Raw genomic sequence first — 17,454 nt, 5'->3', positions numbered from 1 at the left:
TTTTATTTTTAAGTGATTATTTTGATTATAAATACTATTTTAAATAAAAATATATTTTTTACAACTTCAGGATGAATAATTTAAGGTAAAAAAAAAAAAGATTCTTCTATTTTTGAATTACTAACTAAAAATGGAGATTTAAATTAGTAATAAAGTGATATCATTAACATAATTTCTTTCCTTAAATACTTTAAAATTTTTGAAATTTTATTTATTCCTTGGGTATAATAATAAATGGATCATGTCAAGCATATAAAGCCCACTTAAGAAGGCACGCAGATCCATCAATCTTAATATGAAGAGTCCAAATACAGTGAGCTGAAAGAAATGAAAACGGCATAAATGCTTTGGATTATGCTTTTGGCCCAAACCAAAATAAATAATGATTTCAACATTCACCACCATGTTTTTGAATTATATATATATATTATAATTATAGTTTGATGCTCTATTCCACCAGCTCTTATGGATTTATTTTCTTTCTTTCAGCATGCATACATTAATTAATTTGTAGATTAATTCAAACAAGTTTTGACTGATGCACTTGCAATTGCATGCTTAATATTACTTGCATGGTCCATCTTTTTCACTAAAAAATATTGAGACAGAAGAATGTGATTGTTGAACATCACAGACGTGTGTTTCCCATGAACAGGACTCCAGATCCAGATTGCAGACGCAGGCGCAGAAGCAGACGCAGGCGGAGGACCAAGAGCCCTCAAGTCTATTATCTAATAATATTATTTAAGGAATGGATGCATTTATTCATTTCACAAACGTAAACGATTTTGCAACTCTTCCGTTCCATTATGAAGTTGAATATGAGAATTTAGGATTTATTACGGTTGTTGTATTTTTTATTTATTTTTAATTCGGGAGTTGGAAGAATGAAGCTTAAACCTGATGCATACATTTTGCATAGTCATTTAGGTTTAATTTCATAGCCATTTTATTTGATTATTAGTCATTTTTAGCTAATTTCATTAGTTAATTAGTTAGTTGTTCATAATTGTCAATTATAGATTAATTTGTAAATTTTACTTTGTTTTGTAGGAAAAATTGTGTTTTGGAAGGACTAAAAAGAAATTTTGCCATTGAGGAGTGATCTCTACAGCCAAAGATGTCAAAAACAAGTTTCAAAGTTGAAATATGCATTGACCAAATTGCGCATAACTTGCCGCATAAATCATGCAGATCTGCATAAGGAGAAGAATCACTGTTCCAATACCTGCCGAATTGTGCATAAGGAGAGTGCATGGCTTATGCAGATTCACGCCCCACCCCCTTATGCAATCTCACGGAATTGTGCATAACCTATGCACCTGGTCATGCGATTTTGCATAAGTGAACAGCTCAATTTGAAACTTGCATAAGGGACTGCATGACTTATCTTGTCCACTTATGCGATCCCACAAAGATTTCATTAATGAGTCAAGTAAGATTCTCTCTGAAAATCTCTCCTAAAACACACCATTTTAGGGCTCCATGTCAGAAAATGTTATAAATAGCCTCATTTCCCATTTTAGAAGGAGACAAGGAGGAGAAGAAGAAAGGAAGAAGAGAAAAAGGAGCAGTTGAAGAGACACAATCATTTTCCACACCATTTCCAACCAGATTTGGAGATTTCTTTCTTTTCTTACATCTTTCCTACCTTTCTGGTGTTTAGTTTCTTGTTTCTTAGCTTAGATTAAAGCTTTATTTCCTTATAAACTCAGAATATCTTGTAAACATTATGGATAGTGAGTAGTTTTACTTAGATTCTGGAGTAAGGGTTGTAATATTTAAGATATTTTGTGGATTTTGATTGGGTAATCCATATGTTGTGGTCTTGATGAGTTTTATTTATTTCTTGTGTGCTTAATGACATGCTTAGTGTAGGATCCCATTAAGTGATGTTCTTAATCCATGGTTGAGGCACCAAAAGGAGAAGGCCTTGTGATAGATAATCAAGAAATTAGACTTAATTAACTTAGATCTAGAAATAGACTAAGGATTAAGAGGAGTCACAGATTAATTAAAGAACTTAATGGGTCTTAATTAACTCTAAGTCCACGAAAGTAGGATTAGATTGATTAAGGCACTCTTTGTCTCACTCGAAAGGGTATTCAAAGGATTTAAGAATTAATCTCCTTAAAACCCGTAAGTTCCACAAGATTGGATAACCAATTTAAAATCCCAAAATAGCTTGAATATGAAATCCCGAACTCCGGAATCGCCTTTTTATCATTGTTAATTTCTAATTGAATTTAATTGCTTGCCATTTTAAATTTTGCCATATTTCAACCTGCTTATTTTAATTTGATGCAATTTTAGTTTAATCATTACATTGTCGAATAGATCATTAATTTTACATATTTAGAATTCATACTTCAATACCCATCAATTTATTGCTTTAATTTCAAAAATAGTTTAAATTAGGCAACCTTTTATATCAAAAATTCAATCATTAACACAACTCCTCGTGGGAATGATATCTTTTCTATATTACTTGTATGACCCGCGCACTTGCGGTTGGGCCACATCAAGTTTTTGGCGCCGTTGCCGGGGAGTTGTTTGTTTAAGATTGAATTCTTGATTATTTTAGTTGTTTTTAGTTTTATCTTTGTTATCTTTTCATTTTTTGTGTTTGTTTGTTCTTTTTCAGGTACTTTTAATCTTTTATGAGAAGAGCTAGAAGCACAAGTGACACATCCTTACTGTTTAATCCTGAAATTAAGAAATTTTGTAAAGCCAACAAGAAAGAAACCAGAAGAAGAAAAGAAGCATTGAGAGAAGCTGAATTAGAAGCAGACATGGCTGATGAAAGAATTAGAATTGGTGGTAATGCTGGAAATAATCGAAACAATGAAAATGTAGCCCAAGGTGAAGAAGTTGTAAATGCTAATGTGCCTAGGGGAAGTATGATGGATCATGCTTTTCCTCGTTTTGATGACTTGAGAGAAAGCATAGCAAGACCAAGAATTGATGCAAATAGCTACAAGATGGATTTTGGAGTTCTTCAAATGATTCAAAATTCTCAATTTGGAGGACATCCTTCTGAAAATCCACACTCACATCTAAAGAAGTTTGCTATGATTTGTGACATGCAAAAACAACCTGGAGTATCTGATGATGCAGCAAGATTGAAGCTATTCCCATTCTCTTTGAAAGATAGAGCATTGGATTGGCTTGATTCTTTACCTCACAACTCCATCACAAATTGGGAGCAACTCACTGATGCATTTCTTGCACAATATTTTCCACCTGGAAAAACTCAAGAATTGAGGAATCAAATGACAGCTTTTAGACCAAGAGAAGATGAAACTCTCTATGAGTCTTGGATGAGATGGAAAGAATTAAAGAGACAATGCCCACATCATGCCATTCCTAAATGGATGATAAACCAGAATTTTTACACAAATGTCACTCCTGCAATTAGAGGGATTATTGATGCTCAAACAAGAGGAGAATTTATTATGAAGCATAAAGATGAAGCTTATGAGCTATTGGAGAAAATTACAAAGAATACTCATCTTTGGAGTAGTCCAAGAGGACCAGCTCCAACTCAAAGGAGGCAAGCTGCTGGAATGTATGACCTTGATCCATTCAACATGATTAATGCCAAGTTTGATGCACTTACAAATGTCTTGGCTAAGAAGATGGAAGATTTAAGTATGTTGGTTAGTTCATCATCATCATCTGGAAGTTCATAACAAGTTGCTTATGCATAAGGAACTACTAGCTGTGGAGTAGACTATGGAGAGCAAGCTGCATATGTTGGTAATTATGGAAACAAACAAATGGGGAATCCTTACTCTCAAACTTATAATCCAACTTGGAAGAATCATCCCAACTTTTCATGGGGAAATCAGCAAAGTCAAGTTCCAAATCAGAATTTTCAACCACAACAGCAACAAGGAATTCCATATCAGCAAAATAGGCAACCATTGCCTAATTTTCAGCAGAAAAATATGAATCCTCCACCAAAACAGCAAGAACAAAGTTCCACCACAGAAGCTTTATTGCAACAGATTCTTGCTAACCAAACTAAGCATGATTAGGAGATGAGAGAGATGAAAGCAAGGCTAGAACAGATGCAAACACATAACAGAATGCTGGAAAATCAGATTGCACAACAAGCATCTTCCTCAGGTACCAAGTCTTTTGGAAAGCTACCAAATCAACCAGAAAACCCAAGAGAGCAGTGTCAAGCTATTACTTTAAGAAGTGGGAAAGTTGTAAATAATGAGAAGAGTGAAAAAAATGAGAAAAGTGAAAATAGTGAGAGGAGAGAAAATGAGAAAGAAATTGATGAGAGTGAAAAACAAGAAAGTGAGAAAGAAAGTGCAGAAAAATGTAAAGAGAAAATTGAAGAGAAGGAAGAGAAATATATACCTCCAGAGCCTTACAAGCCACAACTTCCCTTTCCACAAAGATTTCAAAAAGCCAAGCTTGATAAGTAATTTGGGAAGTTCTTAGAGGTTTTGAAGAAGCTTTACATAAATGTGCCTTTTATTGATGCTCTTTCACAAATGCCCTCTTATGCAAAATTCTTGAAAGAAATTCTCTCAAACAAAAGGAAACTTGAAGACCATGAAACTGTAGCTTTGACAGAAGAATGTAGTGCTATCCTCCAAAGGAAACTTCCTCCAAAGCTCAAGGATCCAAGGAGTTTTTCAATTCCATGCCACATTGGGGAATCATGTTCTACAAAAGCTTTATGTGATTTAGGGGCTAGTGTTAGCCTTATGGCCCTCTCCATTTATGAGAAGCTCAATATGGGAGATCTAAAGCCAACCCACATTTCTCTTCAGTTAGCTGACAGATCAATTAAGTATCCTGAAGGGATTTTGGAGAATGTGCCTCTGAAGGTTGGGAAGTTCTATATACCTGTTGACTTTGTCATCTTGGACATGGAGGAGGATTCTAATATCCCAATTATCTTGGGAAGACCATTTCTAGCTACAGCAGGAGCATTGATTGATGTTAAGGGAGAAAAATTGACTCTTAGAGTTGGTGAGGATCAATTGGTTTTCAATATTAATAACACTATGAAGAAGCATCATTCTGAAGCTGATACTTGTTTGAGAGTTGATATTATTGATGAGCTGGTTGAAGAACACTTCAGAAAGAAATATCCAGAAGATCCACTTGAAAATTGCTTGGTTCATGGAGGAGGCATAGACTATGACAACCCTCATGTGGCTGCATATGCTCAACATTTAGAGGGTAGTCCACCATTCATTTCTGCTCCAGTTTTTCAACTCACACAAAAGGAAAAAGTCGAATCTAAGCAACCATCATTCAAGGAAGAAGATGCACCTAAGGTAGAACTTAAGCAACTTCCTTCTTAGCTCAGGTATGAATTTCTTGGCACTAATAATGCAAATTTGAGTACCTTAGAGGCTGATAAGTTGTTAAGAGTGTTGAGGCAATTTAGGAAAGTTTTAGGATATACCATAGATGACATTAAGGGAATAAGCCCACACTTTTGCATGCACAGAATTATTTTGGAAGAAAATTGTAAGCCATCTATTGAACATCAGAGGAGGTTGAACCCAAATATGAAAGAAGTTGTTAAAAAGGAAATTTTGAAGTTGCTTGATGCAGGGATCATATATCCTATCTCAGACAGTACTTGGGTGAGCCCAGTACATGTTGTCCCAAAAAAGGGTGGAATGACAGTTGTCAAAAATGAAAATAATGAATTAATTCCCACCAGAACAGTGACTAGTTGGCGGATGTGCATAGATTACAGAAAACTAAATGTTGCCACTAGAAAGATCATTTTCCACTTCCCTTCATTGATCAAATGTTAGAAAGATTGGCTAGGCATTCTTATTTTTGCTATTTAGATGGGTATTCAGGTTTTTTTCAAATCCCTATCCATCCAAATGATCAAGAGAAAACCACTTTTACTTGTCCATATGGAACCTTTGCTTATAGGAGGATGCCATTTGGGTTGTGTAATGCACCAGCCACTTTTCAAAGGTGCATGATGGCAATCTTCTCAGATTTCATTGAAGACATAATGGAGGTTTTTATGGATGACTTTTCTGTTTATGGATCTTCATTTGACATATGCTTGGCTAACCTTTCTAAAGTTTCGCAGCGATGTGCGGATACTGACCTTGTGTTAAACTGGGAAAAGTGTCATTTCATGGTTCAGGAAGGGATAGTGCTCGGACATTTGGTGTCTAACAGAGGAATAGAGGTTGATAAAGCCAAGGTTGAAGTGATAGAGAAGATGGCTCCTCCTACCAATGTCAAGGGAATTCGAAGTTTTCTAGGACATGCCAGGTTCTACAGACGCTTTATCAAGGATTTTTCTAAAATAGCCAAACCTTTGTCTAATTTGTTAAGTCATGACGTACCATTTGTATTTGACCAAGAGTGTTTGGATGCCTTTTGCAGGTTGAAGAAAGCTCTTATCACTGCACCAATCATGCAACCACCTGATTGGAGCCTACCTTTTGAAATTATGTGTGATGCTAGCAACTATGCAATTGGAGCTGTTCTTGGTCAAAGAAAGGACAAAAAGGCTTATGCTATTTATTATGCTAATAGAACATTGGATGAGGCTTAAACAAATTATGCAACAACTGAAAAGGAATTTTTAGCAATTGTCTTTGCATTGGAAAAGTTCAAACCTTACATTATTGACTCAAAGGTGGTTATATTTTCAGATCATGCAGCCATCAGGTATTTACTCCGTAAAAAAGAGGCTAAACCTAGGCTCATTAGGTGGATTCTTATGCTACAAGAGTTTGACTTGGAGATTAGAGATAAGAAGGGAGCTGAAAATGTAGTTGCAGATAATCTTAGTAGGTTGAAATTGGATGATGAAGAATTGGATGAAGTCCCTATTGATGAGTTTTTCTTGGATGAATAACTTTTCTCTCTTGTTGCTAAACTACCTTGGTATGCAGATTTGGTTAATTATCTATCTTGTGGAGTTTTGCCTCTAGGAATGACATGGCAACAAAAGAAAAAGTTTTTACATGAGGCAAAATTTTATAGTTGGGATGATCCTTTACTCTTTAGGAGATGTTGTGATGGTTTAATAAGAAGATATATTCCTGATGAGGAGACACAGAGTGTTATGCATCATTGCCATGCTTCTGATTATGGAGGACATTTTGGAATCTCTAAAACAGCTAGTAAAATTTTGCAAGCTAGTTTCTTTTGGCCAAATCTTTTTAAGGATGTGAGGAAACTTGTGTTGGAATGTGATAAATGTCAAAGGAGTGGAAATTTGTCAAAAAAAGATCAAATGCCCCTAAATGATATTCTTGAAGTAGAATTATTTGATGTCTGGGGAATAGATTTTATGGGGCCATTTCCTCTTTCATATGGTAATAGATACATCCTAGTTGGGGTTGACTATGTGTCAAAGTGGGTGGAAGCTATTGCAACTCCAACTAATGATGCTAGAGTGGTAGTGAAATTCTTGAAGAAATTTGTTTTGAGTAGGTTTGGAGCTCCTAGGTCTGTAATTAGTGATGGGGCTTCACATTTTTGTAATAAGCAATTTGAGAGCTTAATGAGGAAGTATGGTGTAGTGCACAAGATAGCTACCCCATACCACCCTCAAACTTTAGGACAAGTTGAAATTTCTAACAGAGAACTCAAACATATCTTGGAGAAAACAGTGAGCAATTCTCGGAAAGATTGGTCTATCAAACCAGATGATGCTTTATGGGCATATAGGACTGCTTACAAAACCCCTATAGGAACTACTCCCTTTAGGTTGGTGTATGGTAAGTCTTGTCATTTACCTATGGAGCTAGAACATAGAGCATATTGGGCCATTCAGACCTTGAATTTTGATCTTAAGCAAGCTGGTGAAAAGAGACTATTGCAACTCAATGAGCTTGAAGAATTGAGGATGGATGCTTATGAAAGTGCCCGTATTTACAAAGAAAGAACTAAAGTTTGGCATGATAAGCATCTTAGGAAAAAGGAATTCAAAGAGGGTGATTCAGTTTTGTTGTTCAACTCAAGATTGAAATTGTTCCCTGGAAAACTTAAATCAAGGTGGACTGGTCCATATAGAGTTTCTAAGGTTTTCCCTTATGGAGCAATTGAAATTTGGAGTGAAAAATCTGGGAATTTTAAGGTCAATGGGCATAGATTGAAATATTACATAACTGGAGACCCAATAAAGGGAGCAAGCTGTTACAAGCTCTCCAATCCCTCACCTCTTTTCAGTGAAGTGCATGAAAAGTCCAGCTAAGGACTATAAATTAGCCCTCTTGGGAGGCATCCCAAGTTCTTTTATTTTCCTTTTTGTTGATTTACTTTTATTTACATTGCTTTTGTTTTTATGTTAAATCTTCCCAAATTCAATTTTTGACATTGTTGAATCTTGTCCCTTGTAGATGTATTTCAATGGAGGAAGGCTGGTGAACTGCTGGGGAGTGACCCTTAACTAACATTTTATCCTTCAATTCTCCCAAAATTGATTGATTTTTGCTGCATAACCTGTGCAGGTTTGCTCCTAGTTTATGCAAAGAAAAAAATGAAATTTTGCAGCAAAGAAGGGTCTGCAGCAGATGACTTATGTTCTTGGTGAGGATGGGTGTGTAACTTTTAAGTATTTGTGCTTATAATGTTAATATGGTGGTAAGTGAGTCATTTTTGCAGTTTTGAGCTTATTTGGGTTGTGGGATTTAAGGTGGAAATATTGCATTTTCTTGGCATAACTTGGGGAGTCCATTCTCATTTATGGAATAAATGCAACTTTATACAGATTTTATTGAGTCTTAATGTGCTAAATGCTGATTTGCAGAATTTGATTGAAATGGCATGATTCACAAATGCTTCTTATGCAGGATCCACTTCTACAAGCTTGTGTGATGCAATTTTGATGGACTTTGTATATATTGATGTGTTTTTTGGTGAAAATTTCTCATGGTTTATGCTTTATGGAATTATATTTCTTCATTCTAGGGTATTTTTCACACTTGCAAATCATTTTCAATTGTAATCTCAATCTTGTTGAATTGTGCATAAGCAACTACAAAGCTTATGCAGCTTTTAGATCACAAATTTTGCCATTTTCTCATCTTGCTAAAAACTGCATAAGGATGTGCGTAGCTTATGCAATCCTGCATAACCACAATTCTTGCCATTTTTCACCTCTGTTGCAAACTGCATAAGGCGAGTGCATAGCTTATGCAAACCTGCATAGCCACATTTTTGTCAAATTTCATATCTGCCGAAACTTGCATAAGTATGTGCATGACTTATGCACTTCTGCATGACTTCAAATCCTGCATTTTCTCTTTCCACCGAGACCTGCATAAGGAGAGTGCATAACTTATGCACTTCCGCATGACCACCAACTCTGAATTTCAAAACTTGCCGAGACCTGCATAAGGAGAGTGCATAACTTATGCACTTCTGCATGACCACACTCTCCAAAAACCAAAACCTGCCGAGACCTACATAAGGAGAGTGCATGACTTATGCACTTCCGCATGACCTATTTCTCTGAAATCCAAAACAGGCCGAAACTTGCATAAGTTAGCGCATAAGCTATGCACTCTTGCATAATCAGTTTTTCACACTTTTTATCACCCACCGAAACCTGCATAAGAGAGTGCATAAGTTATGCACACCCACTTTTCCCCTTATGCAGCCTTAACACATGCCCTGTTCAAATCAAAATTTGTTTTTGGCACCCATTTTCCCACCTCCACTTCCCGATATTCCTGTTCACTTCTTTTTCCCCCCACGTCCATTTATTCCGGCATTACCTCTCCCCTTCTTCTCCACTCCTATTTTCGCCGCATTTGCCCTAACTTCTCCCTGCATCTTTCACTTTCCTCCTCACTTCCTCCTTTCTCACCATTGACGACCCATGGAATCGCCTCCTCATTCCCCTCAAACTTCCCCTCTCCAAGTTTCGCCCCTGTCAATGCGGCCTCCTAACCCCGATTCTCCTCCACAAGAAACCCCTCCACCACCTCCCACAGCCACTTACAAGAGAAAAATCAGGTCGAAATCCACCCGACCCATAGCTTCTACACCTCCTCTCTCAAAACGCAAAGAACCACCCACCACCCCAATGTCAGAGCCTCCACCCAAAAACCCAAAACTTCAGCCTCCACATAAGCCAAATCACCCTCTTCCAGCAAAAAGCAAATGTCAGCAGCATCACAGGTATCAAAACTACCTTGGCCTCTTCCTGATGCAACTCACAAGGCAACCTTTAAGAGACTTAAGGAAAGGAGGGTGCAACCCACTAGGTATATTTCTGCAGATTCTCTCCAATCACTTGGTTTATTTGATAATGTGGTTGCATACCTTGATGGTATGGGTTGGATGGAATTTGTGCATAAGCAAGAAATAGTTTATCCAGCTTTAGTTTTGGAATTTATTTCCTCATTTTCTGCTACCCTGAAATTGCATGACGTAGATTATAAGCCAACTATGAAATTTAGATGTTTGGGGCAAAATAGAGAGTTATCATTGGACCAATTTCATAGCATTCTTGGGTTTGCAATTGATGGGCTATTTAGAGTACCATATACAGGGGTAGAGGTAGCAAACAAAGGTATTTGGAATGCTGCTCAATTTTGGAGAATTATCACAATCCAACCTCAGACTTTTTCTGCTGGCAGATCCAAAACCTCTCAAATACTAGACCCTGCACTTAGGTTTATCCATAGGCTTATTGCTAGCACTATCTTGGGCAGAGGGACTAGTTCTGGTGCTGTTGGGAAATCTGAATTATTCATGTTATGGTGTGCTTTTCACAAGGTCAAGGTTTCTCCTGGTTACTTATTTTGTGAGCATGTGTTGCATATTGCCACCAAATCCATAGGTGACATTGTCTTGGGTGGGCTCATAACTGTTATAGCACAGCATTTTGATTTTAATCCTGAAGAGCATCCACTAGCAGCACTTTCAGACACCCTATATTTTGATGCTACACACCTATCCAAAACAGGATTCAGCTTGCCACCTTCTGACACTGCACAACCAGCAATAAATCAACCCATCAAGACAACCAGAGGGACAATCTGTCCCACCAGCCCAACAGCATTCTGCTGAACCTTCACCACCCACTCAGCTTGCACAGGACACCCCAGCAGCTTCTGCACAGGCCACACCTTCTGCAGCTAAACCCTCTTCATCCACAGCCCCTCTGCATTCAACACTAAAGCCTTATTCACCTATCTTGAAAGGCTTAGTGATGATATATACTTTGTGGATAGGAAGCTTGACACTGGTCTTAATACCCTCAAGGATCGTCATGATCAACTCTTTGATTTTGTCATGGAAACCAGAGACAAGCAGAAAGAATTAAAGGAGATGATGAAGCAGCTCATGATTTTTCTGGGAATGCCACCTCCACCTCCATCACCTCCTCCAGAACCATCACTGACAAAGAACCAGCTCCAACCAAATTTCTTAGCAACATCTTTGGACAAGGGCAAAATAATAGAATTAGATTAGTTTCTGTTTTACTTTTGTTCAAACTTTTAGGAGTTTTTCTTTGTAAATATGTTCAAACAATTTTAGTTTGTTTTAAATTCTGTTTTTCTTGAAGTTTTATTGGATGGCTATTACATTAGTTTTTCATTGATTTTCATTGCCTTTACTGCCCTTTTATGCATACTTGTCCATACACTGTATATATTTGCATGCTTCTACTGGTGTTTGCATTTTTTCCTTGCTAATCATCATGCAACAGCTTTTGAATATACTGCACAGGCTGTGAATCCCCTTATGCAAATGTTCTGCATAGCCTATGCAGTCCTTTATGCCACTCATGCAGAATCGCATGCATCGTAATCCCTTATGCAAATGTTCGCATAGCACATGCGATCCTTATTACCACTCATGCGAACCGCACGGCTTATGCACCCTACTTATGCACTGCTCGATAAAGACTTTACTCTGCATAACCTGTGCAGCTTCTTATGCATCCCCATTATATCTTGAATTCTCATCTGCTCTATACCAGGTAACTCTTTCTTTTTGCTCTTAATTTTCACTAATCCTGGTTATTCCCTTTGCTTTGAGTTTTTATAATACACTGCTTGAGACATTGAGGACAATGTCTAATTTTGAGTTTGGGGGTGCACATTTTGATTTTAGCTTCATTTTTCACATTTTGAGTATAGGAGCATCTCATCCCATTCCATTTACATATATTGTAAATATTTTACATATACATCTTTACATACATATACATAACACATTTACACACACATTATACATCACTTAGAAATTGTACACATTGCACACAAATAGACTTCCTCCATGTAGTTAATGCATTACTCATTTTTAGGAAACATGCATCATGCATTAAAATCTTTTGCCAAATCCCTTGAGTATATTGAAAATGTGCCTATGAGAGTGATTTGACTTACCTTTAGTTAGGCTTGTGGATTGAAAGTTTCCTAAGAGGTGCAAGGTTTTGAAATGTCTATCCCTTGCCTATATCTTCTTAGCCAAAAAGCCACCCAACTAGTCATTTGGAGATGGAAGTGTTTAGAGGGAGTTATTGGATATAAGGTAGTCAAATGATGTCTCACCAATCGTAGAACAAATTTTCTAAACCTTTCAAGGCGAAATACCAGCTTGTACTTGAAAAGAGAGATGATTAGGCATTCTTTGATTTAAACCTTCTCATTTTAAACCTTTGGCCCTTTTCCTAATTAAAATTGACCCTTGCAAACCCCTTTGAGCCTTTTTATCCCTAATTTTTCTTGAAATCCTTATTGTTACCTAGCCAATGAACCAAACACTCCAACCCTTTTCATGAGAATAATTATTTATAACATTATGTACATAAAAAAAAAATATATATATATATATATATATATATATATATATATATATATATATATATATATATAAAGAGAAGAAAAAAATTCAATAAAAGGGAGAAGAAATGCTTATCATCTTGTAAAAGTGCTAGTATATGTGCTTTTCACTATTGTCATACAAATTGAAAGAAATCCACCCAAAGTATTAAAAGAAATGAGTTTGGGGGTGGCAATTTTAGGGACAATCATCAAAAGAAAATGCAAGATACAAGTTTAAAGTATCAAAATGTCCCTCCATTTTTACGTGTTTTGCAAAATATGCTAGCACTTGACAATCCCCATTGTGTATTTCTCTTCCCCATATAAAAAAAAGGAAAAAAATATAATAAAATAAGAAGTGTACCTTATGTTTCAAAATTGAAAATATTCTCATGCTTTGAATCCTTTTTACCCATTTTTCTTCTTAACCTCATTTTGAACCCCATGGCACCATTACATCCCTAAAAAGACCTTTGATCTCTTGATAGTACTTGCTACATTAGTGGAGATAGGAGTAGGGAATTTGCCTATGGGATTGGAAAATTATCTATTCATTCATTTAATTCCATCATTCTATATAGAGACACTTTGATTATTGATTGTCCTAGAATTCCTTTTGAGCATGACTCTCTCTTTTGATTGGTTGGTTTGGGGATTTTGAATGATAATTGACTTGATGGCTAAGCGGTGAAAGCTTGGATAAGCATTAAATTCTTTGCATTTTGAAGGATGGGTATATGGATTACTGGTATGGCTAAAGGTGTGTTAAGTTACTCTAATAGATGATTTTCATAGCTCTTTGGATAAGGCACCCCTAAAAAATTTGCATCACATTTTAAAGTTTGCTTGAGGACAAGCAAAAGCTTGAGTTTGGGGGTATTTCATGCATACATTTTGCATAGTCATTTAGGTTTAATTTCATAGCCATTTTATTTGATTATTAGTCATTTTTAGCTAATTTCATTAGTTAATTAGTTAGTTTTTCATAGTTGTCAATTATAGATTAATTTGTAAATTTTACTTTATTTTGTAGGAAAAATGGTGTTTTGGAAGGACTAAAAAGAAATTTTGCCATTGAGGAGTGATCTCTACAGCCAAAGATGTCAAAAACAAGTTTCAAAGTTGAAATATGCATTGGCCAAATTGCGCATAACTTGCCGCATAAGTCATGCAGATCTGCATAAGGAGAAGAATCACTGTTCCAACACCTGCCAAATTGTGCATAAGGAGAGTGCATGGCTTATGCAGATTCACGCCCCCTTATGCAATCTCACGGAATTGTGCATAACCTATGCACCTGGTCATGCAGTTTTGCATAAGTGAACCAGAAACCAGCCGAAACTTGCATAAGGGACTGCATGACTTATGCAGTCCACTTATGCAGTCCCACAAAGATTTCATTAATGAGCTGGCAGAAGATTCTCTCTGAAAATCTCTCCTAAAACACACCATTTTAGGGCTCCATGTCAGAAAATGTTATAAATAGCCTCATTTCCCATTTTAGAAGGAGACAAGGAGGAGAAGAAGAAAGGAAGAAGAGAAAAAGGAGCAGCTGAAGAGACATAATCATTTTCCACACAATTTCCAACCAGATTTGGAGATTTCTTTCTTTTCTTACATTTTTCCTACCTTTCTAGTGTTTAGTTTCTTATTTCTTAGCTTAGATTAAAGCTTTATTTCCTTATAAACTCAGAATATCTTGTAAACATTATGGATAGTGAGTAGTTTTACTTAGATCTGGAGTAAGGGTTGTAATATTTAAGATATTTTGTGGATTTTGATTGGGTAATCCATATGTTGTGGTCTTGATGAGTTTATTCATTTCTTGTGTGCTTAATGACATGCTTAGTGTAGGATCCCATTAAGTGATGTTCTTAATCCATGGTTGAGGCACCGAAAGGAGAAGGCCTTGTGATAGATAATCAAGAAATTAGATTTAATTAACTTAGATCTAGAAATAGACTAAGGATTAAGAGGATTCACAGATTAATTAAAGAACTTAATGGGTCTTAATTAACTCTAAGTCCACGAAAGTAGGATTAGATTGATTAAGGCACTCTTTGTCTCACTCGAAAGGGTATTCAAAGGATTTAAGAATTAATCTCTTTAAAACCCGTAAGTTCCACAAGATTGGATAACCAATTTAAAATCTCAAAATAGCTTGAATATGAAATCCTGAACTCCGGAATCGCCTTTTTATCATTGTTAATTTCTAATTGAATTTAATTGCTTGCCATTTTAAATTTTGCCATATTTCAACCTGCTTATTTTAATTTGATGCAATTTTAGTTTAATCATTACATTGTCGAATAGATCATTAATTTTACATATTTAGAATTCATACTTCAATACCCATCAATTTATTGCTTTAATTTCAAAAATAGTTTAAATTAGGCACCTTTTATATCAAAAATTCAATCATTAACATAACTCCTCGTGGGAACGATATCTTTTCTATATTACTTGTACGACCCGTACACTTGCGGTTGGGCCACATCAAAACCTGAGCCTATTAAGTTAGTAATATATCTTTAATTACTATACCGAATTAAGTTAGAACAATTCATTTTAATTAAAGGTAAAATAGGTAAAATACAACCATATTATATAGTGGCAAGCTGTGATTATATATGTACAATATGGTTGTATTATCAAATGACTGCTTCTTGTAAATAGCAAGAGATTAGGTATTAATTATTAGACTAGATGAGAGATTCTTACTTAAACTAAGTAGAAAATTAATTTTGATACATTATCTATTTGTTTCGAAGAAAATAATTTATTTATTTTTAAGGAAAATATTTTTCATGAAAATTTTTTCTATTATTTAAGCTCTGTTTGTTTTATAAAAATATTTTCCTTATTTTCTAGTGTTTGAAGCACTTAGGAAAATGAGTCAACAAAAATTATTTTTCTAATCAAAGGGAAAATTAAATTATTTTTAAGAAAAATGACTTCTTTTTAAAAGATGAAGTCATTTTTAATTTTCTAAATTTTGATAACTTTATTAAAATATAAAAACATTTATATGTACTGTAGGGAGGGGGGAGTGAGGCGAAGTATCATCCATTAGAATTATATAAAATGCACCAGGTAATGCCCAGGAAAGATGGTGGAGTCACAATGGTCTCACTTAAGTACCATCTCCTTAGACAGCATTTCCTAGACATGCACTTCATACAATCCTAATAGAATCAAACCACTGGTAAGTACCGTCTTCCCATAACACTACCACGGTACTAAGGATTTATGCCACTAAGGCATAGATAGACAGGAGTCGCCACCCGGGTAATAACCGGGACATATTCAGTGTTTCTTCCGAGGGTCATGGATGGCAACTTACTCCTTGCAGAGTTTCCACAACCGTCATTACCATAGCCCAATGTCAAGGTTCGGGATAGTGGGTACGTAAGGGGAAGGTGTTAGGCACCCCTTACGCCTGGTCTAACCTCGTTGATTCGAGTGCCAGTCCTCTACTAATGTTTCTAGAAGTCTTGTTTATTATTCCTTTATTAAACTTTATCCTAAAAAATGCAATTCTAATCCTACACACGCAAGTAATTCACAAAAGGGTTGTTGTTTACACATAATTTTCATGCACAAGTAATTCCTATCTATGGGGTTGCTAATTATTTAAATGATATTTACTAGATGACTAAAATTAATTTATTATTGAGAATTTAATTTACAAACAAATTCAATTTCAAATAACCCTACGTTTCTATTTAACCTAATTAATTAATTTTCACCAAGTTACCCTAAGGATAATTGAACTAAGTTAATTATGTACATGTGTAATTTATTCTAATATCACATAAGTCCCAAACAATCACAACCTAATAAAGATTTCTAACATGCAAATTTATTTTATAATTACCAAGTATTAAATTAAATTTATTTTACATGCCAATGTTAGTTTAATTTACAAACAAGATTAATTTTAATTTACAAAGTATTTATTTAAATTAATTACATGCAAAAGTCAGTTAAATTAAAAACAAAGTTAATTTTAATTTACCAAATAAAAGTTCTATTATTACTACAATTTTATGCCAATAGTTATTCGAGAAGTTTAGAGCTACTTACCTATTGGTAAATGCAGTTGCCATTGGGGCAAGCTACCCTTAAAAAAGGGTCTTCTCTTCTAGTATGGCAATGATATCCCTGGCTTACTCTCGTTTAGCTCCATATAAGCTCCACGCAAATGCCCTCTTTGGTACTTACCTTAGGGCTACTTACCAATTTTGTTTGTAATAAAAAATAAAGAAACTAAAGAAAATAAAAGAAATAAAGAAAATATTAATAACAATTTACATTGGATTCTAACTCTAGTCTCCTAAAGGGTTAAGATTCCTAATTAATTACAACTACCTAATGGTCTAAGTCTTCTAACATTATCCAAACACTTCATAACACTTCTTGAATTAAAAGAACACGGAAAAATAGATCAAATATCAATTAAAACCCAAGAAAATACAAGAACATGCATAAATATACAATTTTTAAATTTTGGCAGATTAACAGTAGCAAGAAATCCGATTTTTTAAAAATAGTTATACATGCCTAAAAATCATAAAAAAAATTACAGAAGATAGCCTACATATCATACAAGATCATAAAATTTATAAATCAAACAAAACCCTAACCGAAT

At 35.3% G+C, this 17,454-nt stretch overlaps 1 non-coding gene across 1 annotated transcript; it reads right to left on the bottom strand.

Annotated features, from left to right (window-relative positions):
• Window positions 1–3,257: 3,257 nt before the first annotated feature.
• Window positions 3,258–3,364, bottom strand: LOC131169968 (small nucleolar RNA R71). Its single transcript, XR_009140913.1, has one exon. It is a non-coding gene; the product is annotated as a small nucleolar RNA R71 (small nucleolar RNA).
• Window positions 3,365–17,454: the final 14,090 nt, after the last annotated feature.

The sequence above is a fragment of the Hevea brasiliensis genome, chromosome 10 (assembly GCF_030052815.1).
Source record: "Hevea brasiliensis isolate MT/VB/25A 57/8 chromosome 10, ASM3005281v1, whole genome shotgun sequence".
In the NCBI taxonomy this organism is placed as follows: Eukaryota; Viridiplantae; Streptophyta; class Magnoliopsida; order Malpighiales; family Euphorbiaceae; genus Hevea; species Hevea brasiliensis.
The sequence above is the reverse complement of the archived record's forward strand: the minus strand, read 5'-3'. Positions and strand labels throughout refer to the sequence as shown.